The 24,075-nt window shown below is 53.8% G+C and overlaps 1 pseudogene; it reads right to left on the reverse strand.

Annotated features, from left to right (window-relative positions):
- Positions 1-722: 722 nt before the first annotated feature.
- On the reverse strand, positions 723-2,081 carry LOC130485985 (HIV Tat-specific factor 1 homolog; annotated as a pseudogene).
- Between the last annotated feature and the right edge of the window lie 21,994 nt (positions 2,082-24,075).

Below are 24,075 nucleotides of genomic sequence, written 5' to 3' on the forward strand. Positions count from 1 at the left end.
TACAGGCAGGGAGAGGGATAGAACTTCAGACCTCTCTCAGAGGGTCTCAGAAGAAGCAGTTGGTATGTATGGATTTACAAATATATTATTCTAGCGTGTGAATTAAATACTTTGAACTAAATCAGACTTCTTTAACTGTTATATTTTAAGTGTTGGATTTTAAAACTGAATAGTATGTAGAACTTGCTTGCTTTACTGTATACATTGTTACTGAATATTAAGACTTTGTAATACTTGCATATACACATATATATATACACAATTACATTGGAGTACATCAATAAAAAGACTTACTTTTTAAGTGAGTAAAGTAGTTGAGTCCTGCTTAGTAGGTGACTACCTGAATAAGGTAACATACCACTTCTCAGGAAGGGGTCATTTCTAAGAGTATAGTCACCCGAAAGGGACTGACCCGCTTCATGACTGACCCGCTTCAAGCAAAGATACAACATAAGGTGGCCAGTTAGCTCAGCAGCACTTGTGGCAACTTAGAATGCACACCGCTTGAACAGCAGCCACACTGGTTTGTTTGTTTTTGTTTGTTTAAAGATGGTCTTTAAATACTGCTTTTAATGAAACATCTCAAAAGCACACAATGATGACATCCTAGTAAGGTAATATATATATTGATTTGAATGTTGCCTGCAGTTGCTCTGAAGCACAAGAGAAGAGAAGTCTAAAGATTACCCTAAAGACATGCTTTTACAAATGAGTTCATAACGTTATGTCTCCGCTTCCTCGTCGCTGCCGGCAATGCTGCTGTCTGTGGACGCCGTGACATCTTCATCAGCACCTTCTCCATTATCTTCTGTCTCGGTTGTTTCACTCTTCGGACCTCCCTCTGGGGCACTATTATCGTTAGACTGATAAACTCCTTCAGGCAGTTTGATGCCAGTTTCTGAAGTATCTGTATCCGGCGCAGTTTTCGGTGTTGCTGAATTCGGTTCATCTAAAAATGTTTCCCACCCCTTCAGTCTCTCTTCCCTTTCTCTCGCAGTCTCTTCAACCTGATAATCTGTTACTCCATCCCATGTTTCAACACAGCTGATGTCCACCAAACCATCGCCCATGGAGCGCCTGTATACACACATCAGCTTCTTCCGTCTCTTTGAAGGACACAGACGCGACACCATCTGGGTGCCTATCAAATATAATGACTTTCTTCACTTGTCCAAACTTTTCACATTCTGTCCGAAGGTCTTCTCTAATCTCGTTCAGAACTTATGGGTCCTCCTCAAAATCTTTCGGATGGAACATGTTTCTGATAATGATAACACACTCATGCTGCAGTCTAACCTCACCCTCTTTCTCCTCAGGCCTCCAATCCAGCTGTTTTTGCTGTTGAGACAGCTTCTTCTTGTAGTCTTTGCATTTCTTCTTCTTTTTGCTGGCATCATATTCCCCCTTGAGTTGAAACTGTGCAATTTCCACATGCAATTTGTAGCCTCTAATCTCATTTTCATCCAGAGGTTTCAGCGCAACTTCAACAGACTCTCTCTTTAGGTAACAACACAGCCCATCTCCTTTAAGATTTCCCTCTTTGTCCGTGTAAAGCTTAATTTTAGGTTTATCTGTCACAGGATCATGCATAACAATTCCACATTTTGACATAACCTGAACAAACTCCTCTTTTGTAATGTCTGGCGGTAAACCCGTTACATACACATTTGTATTTTTCTGTTCTTCAACGTGAAACCATCCTGCATCAGGTTTTCTTTTCTCTCCTTTCTCTCCTTTCTGTTTAGGTTCTGTTTGTTGTGACACTTTTTGCCCTACTGGCTGCTGGACTCCAGCCGTCTTTGAATCCACAGGTGTTTTAATTTCAGTCTTTGTAACAGATGCAGATGAATTGTCTGAACTGTTGGTCGGAAAGCCATAGCTAGCATGAGACGCCGCCTGGAAGTCTTCTGTCCCCTTAGGGAACCAGGCCGCCTTGTCGCGGTCCCACTCGTACTGGGTCCCGTCTGTCGGGTCGGGTCCATGTAAGTCAAGGGGTCGCTCTCCCCTTCCGCATCCTTTTCCCCATTGAATTCCTGAAGCCGCAACTGCGGAGAGAACCCCTCGTTCCTGTCCGTGCTCATGGCACCCTGCGACCCCTGCCCCGGGCCCGCACACCGGCTCCCAAGCAGCGCCTCGACACCGGCGCCCCCAGCACGCCGCTCCGCTCCGCCCCGTGCTCCCCAGGCGGCTCCAGGGCGCAAGCGCGTAGCCCTCCGGACCGACGACCGCGCCGCCGCAGCCCCAACTGACCCAGCCCCCGCCCCCCCGGTTGCTCCGGGGGAGACTTGGACGCCCCCTTGTAGCTGTCGTCGGACGCCTTTTGGGTGTTGTCGCTAAACTCAAAAGAAGCGCCGGGACTCAACGCACAGACGAGCCTTCTCAGCCTCCTCCTAAGCCAGCCACCCCCCTCCGCCCCGATGCACAAGTCCACTTTGGTGGGGTCTTTTCCTTCTTTTCAGCTCAGCATTTGCCTAGCTGTAAATCAGCCTAACCTTGAAGCCCCTTTTGAACCAATTCTCTTTTCTGCTTGAACAACATGGAAACGCTGTGGCTCCAGGTGTCCAGGGGCCCACCCGCACTCTTCCTGAGGCATTTTGTTTTGAACATCCATACAATCACTCGTGACAAGTACACAGCCCGATTCCTCTTGTAACACAAGCTTTATAAATGGCTTCTTTTTTGGAGAAGAAGTTCAACCCCGTTAAGTCCCCACTGATCTGCCATGTAAAACTATCTTGGCTGATTTATTAAAATTAATTAAAATAGATGAACCAAGGTATCATATATTTCAAGATTATCCCCATTCCCTTTGCAAGACTACCCGTTTGCGTAACTTCAAACTATCTACAAACCTAAGAGGTTCCTCGTTTTGCCACTGCACAGTTTTGAAGCCGTTTCCTTTCTGTGGGATGTACTAAAACAAATGACAAGACATTCATTGGAAGCAATGGGAGCAGGGAATGTGGGTTGACTTGCATTGACTCCATTGGAATACATTACAGCACAAAAAGAGTTGCAAAGAACATGTGGAATGGATTTTCCTGGAAGGTTTCTAAACCGTTCTGAGGTGGGGATGACAGCCCCCCAAGGGGATTGAAAGCCCCAGGGATCCCCAGGAGTGTACTTGGGTGGGGATGACAGTCCCTGGCACGCCCAGTAGTGTTCTGAAGTAAAGATGACAGCCCCTGGGACCCCAAGAAGTGTTCTGAAGGGGGGATTACAGCCCCCAAGGGGATTGAAAGCCCCTGGGACCCCAAGAAGTGTTGTGGGGTGGGGATGACAGCCCCTGGGACCCCCAGAATTGTTCTGAAGGGGGATGACAGCACCCTAAGGGGATTGAAAGCCCCTGGGACCCCCAGAAGTATTCTAGGGTGGGGATGACATTCCCTGGGAACCCCAGACGTGTTCTGAAGGGGGTATGACAGCCTCCCAAGGGGATTGAAAGCCCCTGGGACCCCCAGACATTTTTCAATCCTAACCCTAGAACACTTCTGCGAGTCCCTGGGGCTTTCAATCCCCTTGGGGTGCTGTCATCCCCACCTCAAAACAATTCTGGGGGTCCCAGTGGCTGTCATCCCCACCCCAAAACACTTCTGGGGGTCCCTGGAGCTTTCAATCCCCTTGGGGGGGCTGTCATCCCCACATCAGAACGGTTTAGAAACCTTCCAGGAAAATCCATTCCACATTTTCTTTGCAACTCTTTTTGTGCTGTAATGTGTTTCAATGGAGTCAATGTAAGTCAACCAACATTCCCTCTCCCATTATCTTCAATGGGCTGGGCAGCCTCTCCCTTTCCTTTTCCAAGCAGCCAAGGGAAAATCCTCCAGCTGCCCCAGGCTTCTGCCCAGGGGGAAGTAAACGGCTTGGTCACCAGACGATCTGCTGTCCATGCAGAAGGGAACAAGAGCGCCATTCCTGGGGACACCTGAACAACCGTAACCTTCAGATCCCACCTGCAGGTCACATTCCCATGGAGGTTATTTCACACATGCCCTTTTTCGCACAGCCTTATGGAAATTGTAGTACACCCCTCCCTTTGCACCCCCCCTACACCATTTAATTACATGATTCAGCCACCCATAAACCTGCGGGGGAATTTATCTATTGCTTGTAAGACAGAAAGAAAGTAAGGTGAAGCGCGGCATCTCCCGCACAGCCTCCAGGCTGTTCAGCAGCTGCTCAATGCTGGCTTTGGGGGGGCAAGGAGGGAGGGAGTCGACCTCCCCACAACCTGCCGTGAGCCCTCCAGCTCCCTTGGATCCCTTCATCCCCAGAGGCTGCCATCAGTGCCCGCCCTCATGGCTTGCAGTCGTCCTGGATCGCCACCCTGGCCTGGCCTGGCCCGTCTGACCCCTTCCTCAGGGTCCCTTTGGCTCAGGCCATGCCCAAAGATGCTGAGCCCACAGAGGGCTTCCTGCCCTTCCTGCCCTTGCCCTTCAGAAATGCCCTTGTCTTTGCTTGGAGCACTCTGGGATGTTGTGGGGGGTTTACCTCCTCCTCGTTTTTAACAAGTGTTTTAGTGTGTTGCCTTCAGTGCTGTTGCAGGACGGCAGACGAGAGATGAAAATCCCAGCAGGCCCACGTTGGGAGGAGTGGGGGAGGGCTGAGATGACCAATTTCCCAAAAATCTGTCTCTAGTAAAGTTCTGAGGCACTTGCCAAAATTAACAGATTTATGGCACCACGAGACTCTTCCCCCCCCCCAAGGAAAACTGTATTCCTTGTCAAGAAAGAAGCCTCGGCTGAGACCGGCTGGCATTCTGTTCCTCTGCGCCCCCTTCCCGGATGCCTGATTGCCCCACTTAACTGTTCTTCTGGGGGGAAATGTTTCCACTGTGGTGAACGGGGGGGTGCTTGTCATCTCCACTCCACACACACACACCCCAGCCTCCAGGAGCATCCAGAGAACGATCAGTTCCACACCCTGTACCGGCTGCGTGAGAGGGGTGCCCGGTGGGGTCTCTGGGGGATCCTGAAATCAGTGGGGTGCATCCTTCCCCTGCGCACAGCTCCCACCACCCCAGCTGAGGGGGGGATTCTCCCTGTGCTGAGCAGCGATCCCTAGAAAATTGCTAACCCCATCAGGTCACTGGGGGGGGGGCTTTAAAAAATGTCAGTGGCCTGCAACTGCCTGTGTGCATTCTTCTAGCTTCTCCCCCCCCCCACACACACACACTTTTAATTCTTTTATCACCTTTGAGGGGGGCAGGTGTATCTTGGCATGGATGTGAAGGTGAGCAGCTCCTGGCCGCAAGGTGCCCCAGCCTGGCTTCTCTCCCTTCGCATCCCCTCATAGTCCACACACTGAAGCCACCTAAGAGCCCAAAGCTCTTGCTCTCGGAGGAGCCCCAAAGCTCTCCAGTCTTCACACTGCCGGAAAAAGCAGCTGCACATGTGTGTTCCCATTCTGAAAACAGAGTTCAGGGATAAAGAGGTGGGGAAGGCCTGGGAGGTCGTTCCCCCCCCCCCTCAGCCACTTGGCTATGCTAGCAGTGTAACCTCAAGGCTTGGCTACCTCAGTGTCCACCACAAGGGCCCACCCTTACTTCAGTAACTCTGTGGAAAGCCATGGTGGAAGGATGGCTGGGTTCAGTCTTGCGGGGTCAGACTCGGCCCTGGTGGGACCCAGAAGCCAATGTGGTGCCAACAACATGGCCCAACTGGTGGCAAGTTTGACTAAGGATGCCCGCAGCCTCCAGGTGCGACTTGGGGATCCCCTGGAATTGCAGCCCATCTCCAGACAACGGAGATCAGTTCCCCTGGAGGAAATGGATGCTTTGGAGGGTGGACTCTGTGGCACTGTACCTACACTGAGGTCCCCTGTCCTCCCCAGGCTTCACTCCAAGTCTCCAGGAGTTTCCCAACCTGGGGCTGGCAACCCTCTCACCCCTTCCCCACCGGTAGCTGGAGGGACCTGGCAACCCTCAGACTGACCTTGTGAGCCAGAACCACCCAGCTTTGTGGAGCCCATGAGCTCCTTTGGGCATAACCATAAAATGACCACTGAAAGAGGAGCCAACTACAAAATGGCTGCCACCGGATGCAGAACCAACCACAAAATGGCTGCCTAAACGGCTGCCGCAGGAGGTGGGGCCCAACCACAACATGTCGGGCAGTTAGGTCATGCACAACCATAGTAGTAGCTCTTCAACATTTCAGGCAGAAGCCCTCTTTAACAGGATGCCTTTGAAAATGAACACATTGTTTTAAAACATTTTGTTGAGTAGTCCCTCCGTTACGCAGAGAAGCTCCTTGGGCTGTGGTGGCCGCTGCTGTCGGAGCAACGTTTCAAAACAAGATCTCCAGTGTCCAGTCAGAAGCCCTGCTGGGCTGAAGCCCCACCTGGCCCCACCATGTTTCTGAAAAGACTCCCTGGGCACCAGGAAAAGTGCCAGCGGGTGCCGCGGGGCCTCTCATGATCTGGACCTGGCATGCTCCGAGGAGAGTCTCTTCCCACATGAGCATGACCCTACCCCTTCAGGGGAAAGCCCACTTAGAGCCCCACCTTTGAGGGGGGAGTGTGGGGCTGCAGGGGCACCCTCGGGCTGAGGAAAGCGCCCCCCTGCTTCCTCCCTCGCCCGGGGTCTGGCCAGCCGGGCTGCGCTTGGCAGCAGCTGCAGCTACTGCTTGGAAACCCCATCCGCTCTCAGCAGCCAGTCGAGTGGGTCGAACTCGTCCCGTCCCGGCTGGTTCTGGGTTTGGCTCCATGCAGGGGAGGCAGATTGTGGAGGACGATGGCTGACGTTGCGAGGCAGAGGCAGCGTTGGAAGGCGAGGAGGCCGGCTGGTCAGGCCTACCGACGGAGGGGGCAGGGGGCGCGGTGGAGGCCCTCGGGTGCCAACTGCCCTTTCAGGGCCCACACGTTAATCCGAAGCATCTCTGCTTCATGGCTGGCGGAGGCAGCCAGGGTCCTCGCCACCTGCCCCCCGTGGTAGGCCGGAGCACTTTCAATCTGGCCATCTCAGCCAGCGCAGCGCCTAGACCCAGGAAGCAAGGCCAAGGCCAGCTGGCCGCTTGCCGGCAAGGAGGGAAGGCCCTGGCTGTGCAGGGGGGGGGCCTCTGGGCCGTCCCCCTCGCGCCACCCAGCCGAGCGGCTCCCTCCCCAGGAAACTTAATATTCCAGGCAGCTCCTGCATCCGAGCCAGCGAGAGCGCATCGCTGCCCCTCGAGCCGAGGGAATATTACTCACTGGGTCATGGTTGGCTGAGTAAAATACAACCCTCATAGATCATCATAACTGCCAGCAAATGACAATTATAATTGAGACGGCAATAACTAGGAAAGAGTTCTTTAATTTAACATCCAATTATTACAAGTTATCACTCCTTAATAAATGTAATATAACAGACAATCAATGTTGCATGTGACGGGGCTGGTTGCGATGGGATGGGAAATTTATATCCTGGGGGGGGGGATACTCTCGGTGGGTATATGTGAAAGAGAGAGTGCGAGCATTGGGGGGGGGGTCTTTCAAAGAAATGCAGAGACTGTGATACATACAGCAAGAATCCCAGCTATATATAGCCAGAAACGGCTTGGCCACATTTGCATATGTACAATAGCTGGGGGGAGAGGGGCGGCTGCCTCTCACCAGCTTAGCAAGACAGCCGCAACGGGGCCGAGCAGGGCCAGCCTCACTGCCTGGCTCTCTTGCTGGCTGAAATGAAGCAAGTCCTGACAGAATTGTCCTAATAAGATGTCCCAGATCCGCCCCCCTCAACTCAACCCCACCCCCACCTGAGGGGCAGAGGGATGCTCTATCTTACCAGGGCTCCAGTAATGCCACCCTCTCCGTAATTTGGGCCGTGCAAAACCCTGCCGTTGCTTCAGGGTCTGAGTCAGGCTAGGGAGGCTGGGAAGAAGGCGTGTTATCAGTGGTCCCTTGACTTTGGTGCTGAGCTCCAGGGCACCAAGGGCCCCTGCAGGGCCTCTCTGTCCCTGGCCCCATATGCTTCTGCTGGCTCTCCCTGCTCCGAGGCACCCTCTGAACCCTCCTAGGGGGAGGGAAAGCAACATAGGGAGTCAAAGGAACTGTTGTCTGGGGGGTGGGGGCTGGTGCTGCTTGCTCTCTCCCCCCCCCCCATCACAGAGGCTGGTTGACATCTGTCTCCAGGGAGATGATTGACATGCCAAGAAACACCATGGAATACAGAACAATTTGCATCAAATAAAAAAAAATACTTAATTCCACCTGAAGCTCATGTATATGTCAGAAATCCTTGACACGTAAAGCAAGAATAACATCGCTTTAAACCTGTAACATTTATTCTGTTCCATGCACGACATCAATAAAATGCATAATTATCAGGCAGGCTCATAGAAATTAGCATATTTTTTTATAATCGCCTTTCAGCCAATCACAGATCCTTGATGTGATGGTTCAGCGTGAGTGAAGGCTCCCAAGGGATGTTGCAGGTAACACGCCAAGAGCCCTGGGTTCAAGTCCATTGGGGCACCCCCCTTCCCCAGTGGCCTTTGGACAAGTCATTGTCTCTCAGCCTAGGCTGAGTCACAAGGTTGAACACATGAAGCTGCCTTATACTGGATCAGACCCTTGAGGGTCCATCAAAGTCAGTGTTGTCAACTTTAATTGCCACCCTACCATCCTTCTGACCTTCCTGTTTTAGCTCAGTTCCCTGGCGAGCAGGCTGACTCGCTCTCGTAGCCTTGCGTCCAGGTGGGTTGAAGAGGCAGGACTCTCCCCGGTTCCCAACGAAATGAAAGCAGCTCCCAAACCTGCCTTCCTCCTCCTGGACTTTTCTTTCCCTTGGGCAGGGGCAGTACCCTGGTGGCATCTCACTCTCCAGAGGTGGAGACAGACAGGTGGACTTAATTTGTCCCTCCTTCCTTGGCACCCAGGGGACTGCAAATCCCCATCACCATTACATCTTCCCAGTATCCCAAAACAGCAATGCCTTTCCAAGCTCTTCTCATTGGTCATGATACTGCTCGTCTTGTTTGTCAGAGCAGAAGGAGCCGGGCCCCTGGGTCCTGGGGACTTCTTGCTTTCTCAACCATCAGTGGTACATTCTGGGGACTTCCAATGAGGAGTTACAGGCTGGGGTTCAAGGAAAAGCCCTCCTGCATAGCATGATTGTGCATGCAAAAGTTTGGGGGGGTCTGTTCCCCCTTATGTGTGGAACCCATCCTGTGCAATCTGGTTCTCCTGGCATCTCAGCAGCTGCTTATCTTAATTCAGCTGGCAAATTTAATAACCCAGTCGGCACACCAGTTTCTGCGCTCCTTCAGCTGAATCCACAAATTCCCCCGAAGCCATTGAAACTATCACACAAAATAAGATCAAAAAATCCAGCAATCCGTGCTTCTCCTCGAGGTCAACGGGTACGAGCGGCCTTCTGTGGTAAAAAATCCATTTGGACAAGCTTTAGACAAGTTGCCCCCCCCCCTCAATGAACACTTCCTTTCCATCTTAAGAGGGGCTTTCCAGTGCTTACAGTTCCTTGCAGTCTGGGGTTCCTCGTGGAATGCACAACGCTCACGCGGGGCGGTGTTGTTGCAAAAAGGCATCATCTCCGATGGCAAACCACACAGAGTCCAGTGGGTCTGCAATCCATTTTGTTCAAATATGGAGGCTATAACTAGGCCAACTGAGGGCCAAAAAAGTACCGGATTAACAGCCATCACTACATCCTCAGGCAGCAAATTCCACAATTTAATTACACCTTGAGTAAAGAAGTATTTCCTTTTGTTCTATCCTGAATCTACTGCCTATCAACTTCATTGTATGCCCCCAAGTTCAAGTATTTTGGAAGGAAAAGTTCTCTTTGTCACCTCTCTCCACCCTGTGCATAATTTTATAACCCTCTATCAAGTTCCCTCTTTGTCATCTCTTTTCTAAACTGAAATGTCCTAGACTCTTCAGCCTCTCCTCATAGGGTGTGTGTGTGTGTGTGTGTGTGTGTGTGTGTGTACACGTGTCAAGTGCCGTCAAGTCGTTTCTGACATGGCAGCCCTATGAATGAATGACCTCCAAAACATTCTCTCCTTACAGCCTTGCTTGGGTCTTGCAAATTGAGGGCTGTAGCTTCCTTTAAAAGAGCCCTGTGGCCCAGAGTGGTAAACTGCAGTACTCTGCTCACGACCTGAGTTCGATCCCGACGGAAGTTGATTTCAGGTACCCGGCTCAAGGTGGACTCAGCCTTTCATCCTTCCGAGGTCGGTCAAATGAGTACCCAGCTTGCTGGGGGTAAAGGGAAGATGACTGGGGAAGGCACTGGCAAACCACCCCGTAAACAAAATCTGCCTAGTAAAAGTTGGGATGTGACCTCCCCTCATGGGTCAGGAATAACCCGGTGCTAGCACAGGGGGACCTTTACCTTTACCTTAGCTTCCTTTATAGAGTCAGCCCATCTCCTGTCAGGGCCTTCCTCTTTTCCTGCTGCCTTCAATGTTTCCTGGCATTACTGTCTTTTCCAGTGACTCTTGTCTTCTCATGTGACCAAAATATGATAGCCTCAGTTTCGTCATTTCAGCTTCTAGGGAGAGGTGGCCCTGGTTTCATTTTCAAGAGGTTGGCTCTGGTTTAATTTCCCCTCATTCCAGCCCAGTTCTAAAGCAGGGGAGGGACCAGGTCTGAGGAGGCTGCTCATGGGGGAGCCACACAACCCACCCTGGAAGCAGATGCAGGCCCCTCGGGGGACTTGCCTCCCAAGGGCCTCTTAAAGCTCACCCATCAGGACTACAAGAGGACCAACCGGGGGCCCAGCCTGGAATTGCTGTGCAAAAGTGCTGGCACTCTCCCCTGCCCCGCCGCCGCCCACCCCCAATCGAAGCGGGGCTCCTTATTCAGCTCCTCATTCAAGGATGCCACCAGAGATGGGCGTCTTCTTGTGTTCTGCTCCCAAGGGGCTCTTTGGCTCCAGCCCCAATTGACAGGTGATCATCCAAATCATGGCAACGGGGGCTTTTCTAGCTAGAAGAAGAAGAAGAGTGCCCCGCTGCTGCTGGCCATGAGCCCCAAAGCCCTGTCCCTTGAGGCAGAGCACAGCCAGGCCCACCACGTCCTCTGCCCTGCGTTTCAGCCGCTGCTCTGGGCAGCCACAAGGCACAGGAGGCTGCTTCCCTCCTGGAGGGTGCACAGCGCCAGCCTTGGCCCTGAGCCCCCACCGCGGCCCACCGGAAGGTGCGTGGGCCCCTTGCCCCCTCCACACGGCCTCAGCTGCCAGGCGGTGCCTGGCCCTCCACCGCTGGCTGCTGGGTGGACCCAGGGCGCAGTGGGTGGCTGCCCATCCCACCGAGCCATCCTCTCCCTGCTCTGCCCCCCATGGCCTTTTCCTTCCACAGTTCACCGCCAGCGCTGCTCTCCCAAATTCAATTTTTCCCCTTCCTCCTCTGCAGGAACATTGCATCTTGTTCAATCCTGCCCCTGTCACATCAGCTCCCGTGCTCTTTCAATTGGATTCCAAAAATAACCGCTTTCTTCACACGGTTCGTGCTATTATCGTGCCGCAGAGCCCGGGCAGGCGAGGGGTCATTCCATTATCTGGGAACGAGATAACTGAGCCGGAGGGCAGCTGGGCTCTTTGACTCACTGCCCTGCGGTAATGGGCCTTTTTTAAGGGCATTAACCAATGTTTCTACTAGGGATTTGACAAGAGTAAAGGTAACATTCCCATTTAATCCTCTCTCTCTCTCTTTTTGCTTTGCTTTGCTTTGGCAAATCTGGCACTCAGCTCAGCACACTGACTTGGCTTCAGAGGCCCAGACCTCTCCCGCAGAACTGCCTGGTTTCCTTCCTTCAAGTCCACTTCTCAACTGCTGGAAACATATTGGCAGCAGCTGCCCCTTGGAAATGCAAATAGGTGTGAGCAGCCAGGGATACCGCAAAGGTGGGCTGCCTTTCTGCAAGGGGAGCCTCTTGTTAGGCAAGAGTCTGACGGCTGCAGCAGTGGGCTCCTCAGCAGAGTGTCCCCCTTGAAATCCAGGAGTTTCGATTGGGCTCTCAGCCTTCTTTGAGGGCAGAGCTGTGTCAGCCTTCCCTTTCCCCCTACTGGGCTGGAGAGGCTGCCCTCAACGCCACAAAAGCACATCCCTGTCCCTCCTGCAGCGCACAGCTCAGTCAGTGGGGCCGGGTTCCATACACTCGCGGCACCTTGAGAAAAGCCTCTTGAGGAGAACCCTGCCTTGTCTCCAGGAACCTGAAGACAGCAGTACCTGAGGCACAGGGAGGCCTATGTCCACCCCGCTCCCCTTTTCTCTGATTCCATACAAATGAATGGAGCATGTGTCTCCATTCACTTGAATGCAGCAGATAAAAAGGGACAGCAATTGGACACTCCCCCCCCAAAAAAATAAGGAAACAGAATCTGCTCTCCCCACACATGAGATGCCAGCTGGATGACAAAACTGCTTTTCTCCAAAGGCCACCCCATCGCTCATGCCAGCCTCACCTTTCGGCTGGCAAGGCTGAGACTGACCGGCCACCCAAAATACAGAAGGGACCCCCGTAGGGTGGTGGGGTGAAGCTCTTGCCCAGCCAGACACAGCCTTCGGGCCCGGAGTGGCAGCTTGAACCGCTTCCACCCCCTTTCCTTTAGAGAGAGCCAGAATTTCTTTTTGCTCCCCGGCAGTTTGTTGTCGTCTGTGGGAGATGCAAATAGGATCCTTTTTCTATCTGTTCCCGCTGCTGAATTTCTGAGCAGCTCCATAAATATTCATGAGGCTGTCATTGTGGGAGCACTGCAAACTGCAAAAAAAAAAAAAAAAGGTCCCTCCAAGGTGACCCCTCATCTGGCATTGATTGGCACACATGGCAAAGCAAAATTTGCCCTCCAGGCACACCCAGCGGGAGGTGCTTGGCACACCCGTCCGGACTCTGCCCACGCCAGGAATCTGATGGGAGCCCTCTGCCGAGGAAAGAGGGGCCTCTTCTCGGAGGGTCTTGATCCAGACTCTCTAACACAACAGCAAAAGAGAGGGAGCGGCCATCTTCTCCCAGTTGCCATAAGAGAACTCAGCCAAAGACATCTCGCTTGGCACGCTGGCTCCAACCCTGCCGGGCTGCCTTGTTCCCACCGTCATTCGGAGCTTAAGTGCAGCAGCCGAAGGAGGAGGCCTGTGGAAGCTACCTGAAGGCCTTGGCTGGAAATGCCTCCAGGTGCGCCCCCCCCCCATTTTTCCAATTTCAATACCTTTATAGGCATTACCCCCCCCCCCATTTGCTTCCCAGGGATTAGAGACCAAGAACCCTTCCCAGGAGAGAGACAAAGGGAGGCAGAGAAACCCACCCCTGCACACTACAGTCATGGCTTCTGAGAACAGGAAGTGGCCGTGGGCTGCTGGGAACTGCCCGTCAGCCACGTGGCTGGGCGGTATGCCCGGTCAAAGGCCCTGCAGCAGGACAGACCCACCCTTCTACGGGTCAGTCAGCAGTCCAGGCCACAAGCAGTAGGGTTGTCAGGTCCCTCTTCACCACTGGTGGGTGGTTTTGGGGTGGAGCCTGAGGAGGGTGCGGTTTGGGGAGGGGAAGGACTTCATAGAGTCCAATTGCCAAAGAGGCCATTTTCTCCAGGTGAACTGATCTCTGTCAGCTGGAGATCAGTTGTAATAGCAGGAGGTTGGCAACCCTAACAAGCAGAGAGCCCTGAGGACATTGCTTGCGAAACAGGTAGAGCCAGTGGGAGGGTGGGGTGGGAGGACATGCAGCTGAACTCCAGCATGTGCTGAGTGGGAAAGCCAAAAGCCAGCAGGGTCAGTGCAGATCCACCCACCCCAGCAGCTGTGCTCCTCCTCAGAGGAGGTGGCATCATGGGGTGGCTTCCCTTTATACGAATTCTGAATATGGCCGTGCCAGAGGTGGGACTTGTGCCCCCCCCCACTTCTGAGCTGCTGAACTGCTCTTGTGCTGCAAGGGGGGGTTGGCCATGCGCTGATGGCTCAGTCCTCCGCCTGTTTGTAAGGGAGGCATCTGGAAGTCTTGAGCCCCAGAAAGCCAGAATTCATCCTGTGGCCGAGTCAGCTGTGTAGAGATGCTGTCCCATGCTCAGAGCCACTTCTGTTGCTTCTTCTCCACATCAAATGTGCACGGGGGCACAAAAGGGGTTGTTGCCTGAGCTGAAAACCGTCACCCAAAAGTCCTGGCCCACAGCCAAAGCCTTCTGCGCTCACCATCCCCTTCACTGCTCCGAGCGACCATTTGTCTACGTTCTGACATCCAGCCCTGTGACAGGACAGCATCTAAACTGTCACATGGGAATTGGTTGCAGTTTTACCTGGACAGAAAATGCATAATTTTGCACAGAGCCAATGAGCCAAACAGATCTTAAAATAGACTGGTAACCCTTCAACAGGTGGCTTCCTTTGGAACATGCCTCCAGATGTGAAGGAGGAGGAGGAGGAGGGGGGCTGGGGGGCAGGCATTTTGTACACAGCCCAACACCAGGTAGGCTGAGAATGGCTGGTTGACAGCTTGGCGAAGGTGGAAGACGCTGCATCCTACCGGGTGCCCATGGGCTGCTGGCACCCCCCCCCCCAACACACACACACAACTGAAGACGTTGACGTCTCCCAGTGGGAGGCGGGCCAGGCAGCAAAGGAAAGAACAGCCTGTGAGAGAGCTGCACACTCACTGCTGCTTCCCGCCCCCCGTGCAGAAAATGAGATCAAACACACACACAAAGCATCTCAGTCGTGCATGTGTGCATTTTACGGCTTTTACTTCACTTATGCCCTGCCTTTTCCCCCAATGGGGACCCAAAGCAACTTACATCGTTCTCCTCCCCTGCATTTTATCCTCGCAACAACCCTGTGAAGTAGGTCAGGCTGGAAGTGTATGCTGGGCTGACAGTCACCCAGTGAGCTCCCGTGGCACAAGTGGGGATTCAAACCGGGGTCTCCCAGATCCCAGTTGGACACTCTAACCATGACACCACGCTGGCTCTTGGTCAATGTTTCTGAAGAAGCGGCCCAGCAAATCCTCCTCTCCGGATGGGCCGAGAACTGGAGCGGCAGACAGCTCAGGCATCGTCCGAGTCTGCCCTCTTCCCTGCCTTCAGGGGAGCTAACTGTGTGTGCCCTTCACCCAAAGCCTTAGCGTCCTACACATCCTTTTGTGACTCTCTCCGTGACTCAGTGTGGTCCTGTTGTTATTTAAGGGAGAGATATATTTTTATATGTAAACCTTTTATATTTTTATATGTAAACCTTTTATATGTAAATCCAAATGCTTCGGGCAATGAATGCAGGGGCGACAGGCCCTGATTGTCTTTCCTGTTGCTGCTCAGGCAGGAAGTGGCGTTCGATGCCTCCGTGTGCACCTTGCCTGCTGCGGCTGCTGCCGCTCACCTTCACCTTTGCGCAGGAGGATCATGAGCCCAGAGGGTGCGCGATGCGGCTTCCTGACCAGGCCAGCTGATCAATGGTGGCTGGCCCCCACTGACAGCTGGCCCTTGGACAGACAGCCAACTGCCCAGAAGCTCCACCCTGGGGGCGGGGGCAGCGGGGAGCAGTGGGCGGGGCCCTGGGCTAGGGCCTTTCAGAGGAGGAGGGGCAGGGTGGGAGGAGGCAGGTGAGGGCAGCCCAGCTCTGGCCTCCAGCTCAGAAGGGAGCAGAGGGGGGGGCAGGGAGGGGAACAGGGGGGATGCTCAGCCCTACCTCCCCACCCCTCTCTGAGGCCAAGGGAAGGCAATTCAGCCTCTGCTGCTGCTGCTGGGGGGGGGGGATCCTGCACCCCTTGAGCAACCTCCTCCTTAGCAAATCATTAAAGTCTTCTAAGGAAGAGAGCTCTCAACCTAAAATTACCATTACGGCACCAAACTGAGGAGAGAAGGAATGCAAAATTTCAACTAAGAACATATTAAATTTTAAATCTGTTATATTTTGAAGGTGCTCCTTTTTTAAAAAAATGAGTTTTCATTCTAAATCTTGCAATGTATTAATTTGCTTGTTCATTTGCTTTGCTGTTTATTTATAATTTTAAAGTGTTATCATTATAACAAAAAAACACCAAATTATATCAAAGTAGAGCACTTACAAAAGGCAGTCGCTAAACCAGGAGTCTGGTACCAGTAGCTTAAGATAAGTTGCCAACGGTTGAGGGAAAAACTCGGGGGTGCGCACCCCGGCTCTCTTAAACTAGACAATTTTACCCAATGCCACACTTCTTGAATGCAGTGTAACTTCTCAAATCTTTTTTGCGATGAGTAGTTCTGCAGCTCTTGGTAAGGCTTGTAATGTATGCTTTAAAACTCCCAAAAAAGTCTTTACAACTGGGAATTTTTTTCTAAAAAATCAAATTTGGGGGGAAAGTTTCAAGTTTTGCTGGCAAGGAGGATTTGATCGAGGATTTCTCCCCAGTTTCATTCCAGCTATAAAATAGGTTTTGCAAGGGATGAATTCCTGCATCAGATCGTCAGAGGCCCTTTCCAAACTCAGGGCATTATGGAGGAAACTTGTGCCGATGTGAAGTTGGATGCTTCCTGCGTCTTGCAGCGAAGAGCCCCCCCCCCCCAGGCCCTGTTCTTTTCAAGGAAATTCATACAAGAAGTTGCAACAATAGAGTGCCTCTGAGATCAGATCTTGTAAAGACTCATCCAACCATTTGCACACCAGCTCAAAGCCAATTCTACACCATGTGGGAATGAGGACGTGACTCACGGATGGATCCATATTTGAATCCTCCTTGGCTAAAGCCCAGTCCGGCTCAGGAGCCGGGAGGATCCAGCCCAGCCAGCTGCCCTGAACGGTCCCTTTTTGAAACAAGGGTCTCAATGACAGCCGTGGTGGGCCCGGGCAAAAGAATTACGCATCACTGGCAAGGGCCAAACAAAAGTGTGGGGGGGGGGAAACAAATTATCCTGATAATTGGTTTAAAAAATGTATCCAAGAAAAATGATCTCCCATAATCCTGCCCGTCCCTAATGAACGTGCCAGTGATGGGATCGGGGTGGTGGGGGCCGCCGTTGGCCCTGCACTTCACAGCCCCAGATTAAAAATGGAACATCTGTGATGATTTAATTTACATGCTAATAACAAACAGGCCTCCAGAAACCAAGGAATAAATGCCTTTTATTGCTGGCATATCTTCTCCGCTGCAGCTTGAATGAAAACTCTGGTAATTAATTGTTTTAAGCGATTCTATTAAAAAGTGTCTGGAAGTGCTGCGTGTCGAATGTTTATGCAGGCGGGCGGAGGAGCGAGAGGCAGCCGAGGAGGAGGCAAGCTGCTAATTACGTGCCTTTTTAAAATTCACGGCCTTCAAAACCAGGGGTCTTTGAAAGGCAGCCCGCTGCTGTGGCTTTCCCTTCCGTTACATCTCCCTCCGCTCTTTCTCGCTTCCGAAATGAAGATCAAACCTTACAACGTGGTCTGCGTGTCTGTAGAGCCGGAGGAAGGGATGTGTCCGCTGATCATCTCCCACAGCCAACCTGCCCGCCCGCCCGCCTGCCACCGGGTACAGCCAGGCGTGGGGCCAGCAGCGGAGCCGTGGCAGCTCCTCGTGGCTCTGCGGGCCGGGCATCGCAGCTCGGCCCCGCCAGTGCAGGCTGGGAGAAGAGTGGGCTGTGTCCCTGCTGCAAAGCTAGGGGCACTCCGTTGCCAAGGAGCGGCCCCCCGCAGCCCCAAGACCACCAAAGTCTGGGGCACTGTGAAGACCAACAAGCCCTATAATTCAACAAGAGCTTTCCTTAGTCGCCGCCCATATCGGGAACCGCTCTGAGCCCGACTCGCTGGGGCAGGAGCGGGTTCATAAGTGTGACAAATAAATACATAAATAAGACGGCGGTGGCTCACAGGAGCGCATCGTGAAACAAGTGGGGTTGGCCCTGCATCATGCCTCACATGCTATGACTTCAGGAGGAGGAGGAGGAGGCGGAGGGTGGGGTGGGGGTTGTTATTAGTGAGACATTTACCCCGCCTTTCTGCCCTCCCAGGGACACCAAGGCAGTTAACAAAAGAAAACCTACAGATTAAAATCTCGTCTTAAAAGCCATTGAAACCAACAGCAAATACATCACTAAAACAATTTAAAACCAGAGTTTAAAATAAGCACCAAGGATAATAACAACCATTAAAACATTGGGGAGGAAGGACAGATAACTGAGGGAATACCAAACAAAGCAAAAAAGGTCTTCACCCGCTGGTGGAAGATGGCAACAGAATGGGACAGACCGATCTCTCCTTGGGCAGGGGGTTCCAGAGCTTTGGTGCCACCGCTGAGAAGGCCCTTTGCCCAGATTGCCATACACCTGACCTCATAAGGGGGGGGGCCCTGAAGCAGGGCCTCCGGGGATGGCTGTCGTGGTTGGGCAGGTTCATAAGGGAGTAAGGGGCCCTTCAGGTATGGTGGTCCCAAACCCTATAGCCGGCAGGGTGGCATTGCTCTGTTTGTTTGAGACCTGGCGTGGCTTTGTGGGCTGGCGTGGGGTGGGGCTCTCCTGACGGCCAGGTTCCCCCCCAGCACTCAGTTCACTTCTCTGTGTACACATTGAAGGGATGGGGAAGGGGTTTCTAGAGACCTCCGCAAGTCCCTTTTTGCCCCACATGTATGTTTCCATCAATGACAGGACGATCCAGAAGCTGCCCCCTGAAACAGCAGCCCCCCCCCCCGGGGGTGTCCAGGGCCCGCCAGCGCCAGCCAGGAGAAGAGCAGAAGAGGGGGGGGGGTTGGGGGGCGCCCACCCCACCCCCTGCCCTCTTTCGGTGGCGACGGGCTGCCCTTTCCCCTGGGGGAGGGGGACACAGTGCTGAATGCGGGACCCTCCCCCAGCAAAGCGGGGAGGGGGCTGACAGCCCTCGGGGTTATTTGCACATGAAAAGCGCTTCCCCCCCCCCCCCCCGCTCTGCCGCTCTTTCTCTCCGCCAGCTGAATGCTGCGAGACGGACGGTCTCCTTGCCGGGGTGGGGGGGTGGGGGGGGCGGCCCTTTGGCAGGCAGCGCAGAGGGAGAGCGGGCCTTTGGGCTTGCTCCCCCCGCCCCCGCGGGAGGGAAAGGCATTGCCAAGCAATGGATGGGAACTCCAGTTGCGGGCGGGGGGCGGGGGGCGGGGGGCGGGGGGTGGGCTTTGGCACATTGGGGGAGGTTTCTCGTTCTGCCCCTCCCTCGGGCTCCCCCCGCCCCGCAGCTGCTGCTTCACTCCTCTCCGGCTCCCCAAGGGCTCCGCCGCCTTTCCAAAAGAGACAAGGGGGAGGGGAGGAGCCCCGAGGAGCCCCCACCCCACCCCCACCCCACCCCACCCCCCGGCAGCAGCCCGGCGGAGAGGGAGGCCGAGCCCAAGGCCGGCGGGGGTTCCTTCCCCGAAGGAGAGGCGCTGGGCTGGCCAGCCCTCAGTCCCAACCCCGACTCTCAGTTGGGGGGGACGGGGACGGGGACGACTGCTCATCGCTGGGTAGCGGGGAGGAGTGGGAGACTCTGCACATGCTCAAGAGCATGTGCCTCTATTACTGCCCTGCTGGCAGAGCCCAGGCATTGAAGACGGGTCGCCAGGCTGAACCTCGCATGGTCCGAGTTGGTCTTTGCGCCTCCACCCCCCCAGCCGCTCCAGGCCGGCAGGGTAGCCAGCCAAAACCCTGGACTCAGCCCGCAGCTGGAGTTCCCACCGGAAAAAAAACCCCTGGGGCCTCTGTTCTGGGTCCATTAAATGAACAGAGAGGTCGAGCGCACAGCCTACTTGGCTGTATTCGTCCAGGGCAGCCGCAAACACACTCACGGGGACAGACAACCTCTCGGGACACAGCGTGGACTCTCCAAAGCTCCCCCCCCCCAAAAAAAAAATCCCACTGGTCTCTAAGGTGTCACTGGACTCGAATCTCATGCAGACCCCTGGTGGGGCTTCCCCTCCAGCCTCTAGCGTAGGTGCAGCCTCAGGATCCTGCCTGGCAAGAGCCCACCCTGGCACTCCCAGCTGGTGACGGCACCTGCGACCGGCCTCCTCATCCTCCTGACCTCCCACTCTCTCTGGCCAAGGATTTTGGCCACCTGCATTATACAGAAGGCTGTGTGCCCATCAGGCCGGAGGGTGGGGGAGTTCCTTCTGCAGTGTGGTTGTGAGGCGCTTCTCTCCCTGGGGCTCAGGTCTTTGGTGGGGGGCAAAAAGGGGGAGGGTTGCTGTTCTGCCACACTGGCCCATATTTCACCAAAGTTTGTTCCACTTCTTTTGCAGCACAATTAAAGTCCCCGGGAGGCGCCTTGTGATACATCAAAGTTCTGCTCCAGTCTGCTCGGCAGACCCACGAGGCACACAGAGATCTCTCCACTGGTGCCTTCGCTCACTGCGCACCCATAAAATATATATATATGCAACCCCCTTTGGCTACACAAGCAAAAATAAGCAATTTAGGATCTTGAAAGATAAAAGATAATAAAAGTAATTAAGATAATTAACCACCCTGAAGAGAGAGGAATTTACGGCTGTAAATTTTGTCCTTGAGTCTCAACAGCCACAACGCAACTGCCACTCACTTTCAGGACACAGGCTGCGTTCTGATGCCATGAACGAGGGGGGGCCGGAGAGACGAGCGGGGCTGCTCTTCCCAAGCAGGGCCACGATTCCCCCGCCCCCGCCCCCGGGAGCAGCATTTTTAGCCAGGCTGTGCCGTGGCTCTGGCCCTCTGCCCTGTCTCCTTCCTCAGGACTGGTGGTGTGTGGGAGCACTCAATGACATCTCAAAAATAGTCAAGCAGTTCCTCAAAGTGAATATTTTTCTGCTGCCAGCTTTGCATAATTGAACACCCTCCCTCCCCGTTCAAGCTGTGGGACCCTTCCAAGCTCTGAAGCAAAAGATAACTGGGGTTGGGGGGGGGGAGATTGGGAAGCCCAGGGGACCCCTGGCATCCTTGGTGCCCAGAGCCTCTCAACCCCAGGTCTCTCCACCTCCTTTGAACAGGTGACAAAGGCTGGCACTGACTTGACTGGTGGCAGTGGAGGAGTCACAGCCAGCCTCCTCCTGGCCCCCCTCCCCACATTGCAGAGGAAGCCTGGCCTCTTGCAACAGAGCAGCAGTGGGCCAGAGATGACACAGGGCCCTGTGCCAGGTGTATGGGGGAGGGAAAGAACAGCAAGAATGTGCCCCCCAAAACATCTCCAGTGCCACCAGCATCCTGCATAATGTGCAAAATTTGGCCACATCTAATGCATGAAGAATGGAGGGTGAGGGTTACAATCAGAAAGCACATAATAATAACCACATAATTACCAAATAAAAATCAATGGGGCCCCACAAGAGTTGGGATTGGGACCAAGGCTATTTCATTTGTTCATAAATGATTTGAAATTGGGGGTTAGCAAAGCAGTGACAGTACCAAATTATTCAGGATGATGAAAACCAAGGCAGGTTGGTTCTGTCTGAATTAGGTAAACAGGCAACAGAGTGGCAAATAAGTTCAGGGTTGGTGGTGATGAACGTTGGGCCACAGAAACCCTGATTTTAAATAAATGCTGAGGGGGTCTGAACTGGCGGAGAGTGAGAAGGGAAAGAGATCTTGGGAGTCTAGTGGGCTCAAAGAAAATGTCTACTGAGTTAAGAGAACTTCCACATTCAGAGGCAGAGCAAACCCCTGGATCCCAGTAGGGGGGCAGCCCTCCATGTTCTGTTCGTTGGCTCTCTGGGGCCCTCCGGGTTTCCAGCTATGGTGTGGGAAATTCCTGGAGATTTGGAGATGGAGCCTGGGCAGGATAAGGTTTGTGGAAGTGAGGGACCTCAGCAGGGTATAATATCATAGGGTCGCCCCTCCAAAACTGCTATTTTCTCTGGAGAAACTGATCCCTGTAGTCTGGAGGTCAGTTGTAATTCCAAGAAAACTCCAGGCCCCACCTGGAGGTTGATAAGACTATCTGGCAGGGTGACCAACTGGTTGGCTGCTGTGTGAAACAGGATGCTGGACTAGATGGACCACTGATCCAACAGGGCTCTATTTTTGTTGTTAACGCATGTGAAGGGATCATCTGAACGGGAAATTTAAAAACAAACCAAAACCTATGTTTTGCTGCAGCCCATCGCTCTTCCACCCCAGGGCTACCGGGGGGGGGGGGCTTGCCAGGGGATGGCTTCGCTGGAATGGCCAGTGGTTCTCAGGAGCCCTGGAACCTGAGAATGCAGGCAGCCCCCCACCCCCAAGGGGCTCTTCTCCAAGGGTCTCTGGGAGAGCTGGGAGGCAAAGCGGCCAGCAGCCACTTGTGGGCATGACTGACCAGGGGGAAACGGCCCAGCCGGCCCCCAGAGGGTCCCCGTTGGCCACACAGGGTGTGCTTTCCAAACAATGTGAAACACCAGACAAGGGAAGAGGGCAGCTAGCACAAGGAATTAAGTGGGGGGGGGGCAGAGAACCCATTGATCTCACCCCCAAGTGGCGAAAAATGGTTTTCAAATGCATCCTCAAGTGTTGGCTGGCAGCAAAGGGGGCTTTGTTATTCAGCCACAAAAGCCCCCCCCCTTGCGAGGCCCAGCCAGGGAAAGGCGGGGGGGGGCTGCCTGCCTCCGGTGCAGCCCTTTCAGGCTGGGATTCCGAGGGCCTCTCGAGAAAGAAAGGAGCGTGGAATTCTCACCAAAGAAGAGCCGGGAGGGGAGGCAAAGGGGGCTCTTTATCCCAGAAAAGTAGCCAATGTTGTGCGCAGGGGGGCTTCAGCTGCCAATCAAGGGTCCACATTTCCGTGACCTGCCAATCATAATGAAAAGGAATGTGGTAGTTCAGGAAGGTGACAGCAGCGGAGATGGCCCTGAATAAACAGAGCCCCAGCTGAATGCCCCCTCCCCCCCCCCCCCGCAGTGATTCAAACCGGCTCCGAGCATGGATGCGGCTGCTGGGCCCCGATGCTCACGGCCACCTTGCTGCTGAGCCCCTCGGGTGGCTCACTTCTCTGGGTAGCAGCCCCCACCGGCCGCTCAGCTTCCCAGAACTCTTCTCGGAGCAGGAGGGAGCCCCTCCCGTCTTAATTCTGCCTCCTCGGCGTGTAGCCGGTCCTATCAATCAGGCTTCAGGCAGATGAAAGTGGTTTGTCTCCTTTGCACGGTGAATTTTTATAGCCTGTCTTTCTCACTGTGATGGATCATACAATGTAAAACAATGCAATCAGGCAGCATCAGATGTAGGGTTTGCCAACTCTGGGCTGGGAAATCCTTGGCACATGATGATGAAGAAGAAGAGTTGGTTTTTATATGCTGTCTTTCTCTGCCACTTAAGGGAGAATCAAACCGGCTTACAATCCCCTTCCCCTCCCCACAACAGACACCCTGTGAGGTAGGTGGGGCTGAGAGAGCTATGACTAGCCCAAGGTCACCCAGCTGACTTCATGTGGAGGAGTGGGGAAACCAACTCGGTTCATCAGATCAGCCTCCACCGCTCATGAGGAGGAGTGGGGAATTGAACCCGGCTCTCCAGATCAGAGTCCACAGCTCCAAACCACCGCTCTTAACCACCACACCACACTGGATCCTCCTGGGCGGCCTCCTGGCATTCCCTCTTGTTGCCTGCCAGCTCCTCTTGAACCCATGGCAGGGAATGGGGGGACGGTGGACGCACTCCGTCACGGCACAGGCACACTGACCACACTTCTGGTAAAACCCGGAAGTGATGTGTGGGGACCCTCTAGAATCTCACCAATGCTAAGCAGTGACGTCAGTGTGCCAGCGCAGTGCCAACGCACCAGGCCCTGCCTGCCCCAGCATGCTTGGCACTGCAGCCTGGCAACACCATATATGATGCCACAGAGCCCGCCCTCCAGAACAGCCATTTCCACCAGGGGAAAAACGCCTGTGTGGCCTGGAGATCAACTGTAATGCCGGCAGATCTCCAGGCTCCGACTCTGCGCAAGACTGATCAACCAGCCCATGTCAGAGCCAATTCTGTGGCGGTGATGACGGCGGAAAGGCAGGATTTCCCTGCTCGCGTGGCTTCTGCACATAGTTGTCTGGCTGAGCAGTTTGCGTGGTTCAGGAACTTTTACATCACAGTTCCAAGGTACTGGACTCTGACCACATGACAATAATCTGCTACCTACTTTGCATACAAAATGGCCCAGATCCGCCCTAGGTTAAATGCCGGCATGGAGACGTCTTCAGATGATGTACCTTCGGCACCTGCTGGTCTGATTTATAGGGATGCCTTTCCGCTTGTTGAGTTGAGCC

Source organism: Euleptes europaea, chromosome 13, assembly GCF_029931775.1.
Source record: "Euleptes europaea isolate rEulEur1 chromosome 13, rEulEur1.hap1, whole genome shotgun sequence".
NCBI lineage: Eukaryota > Metazoa > Chordata > Lepidosauria > Squamata > Sphaerodactylidae > Euleptes > Euleptes europaea.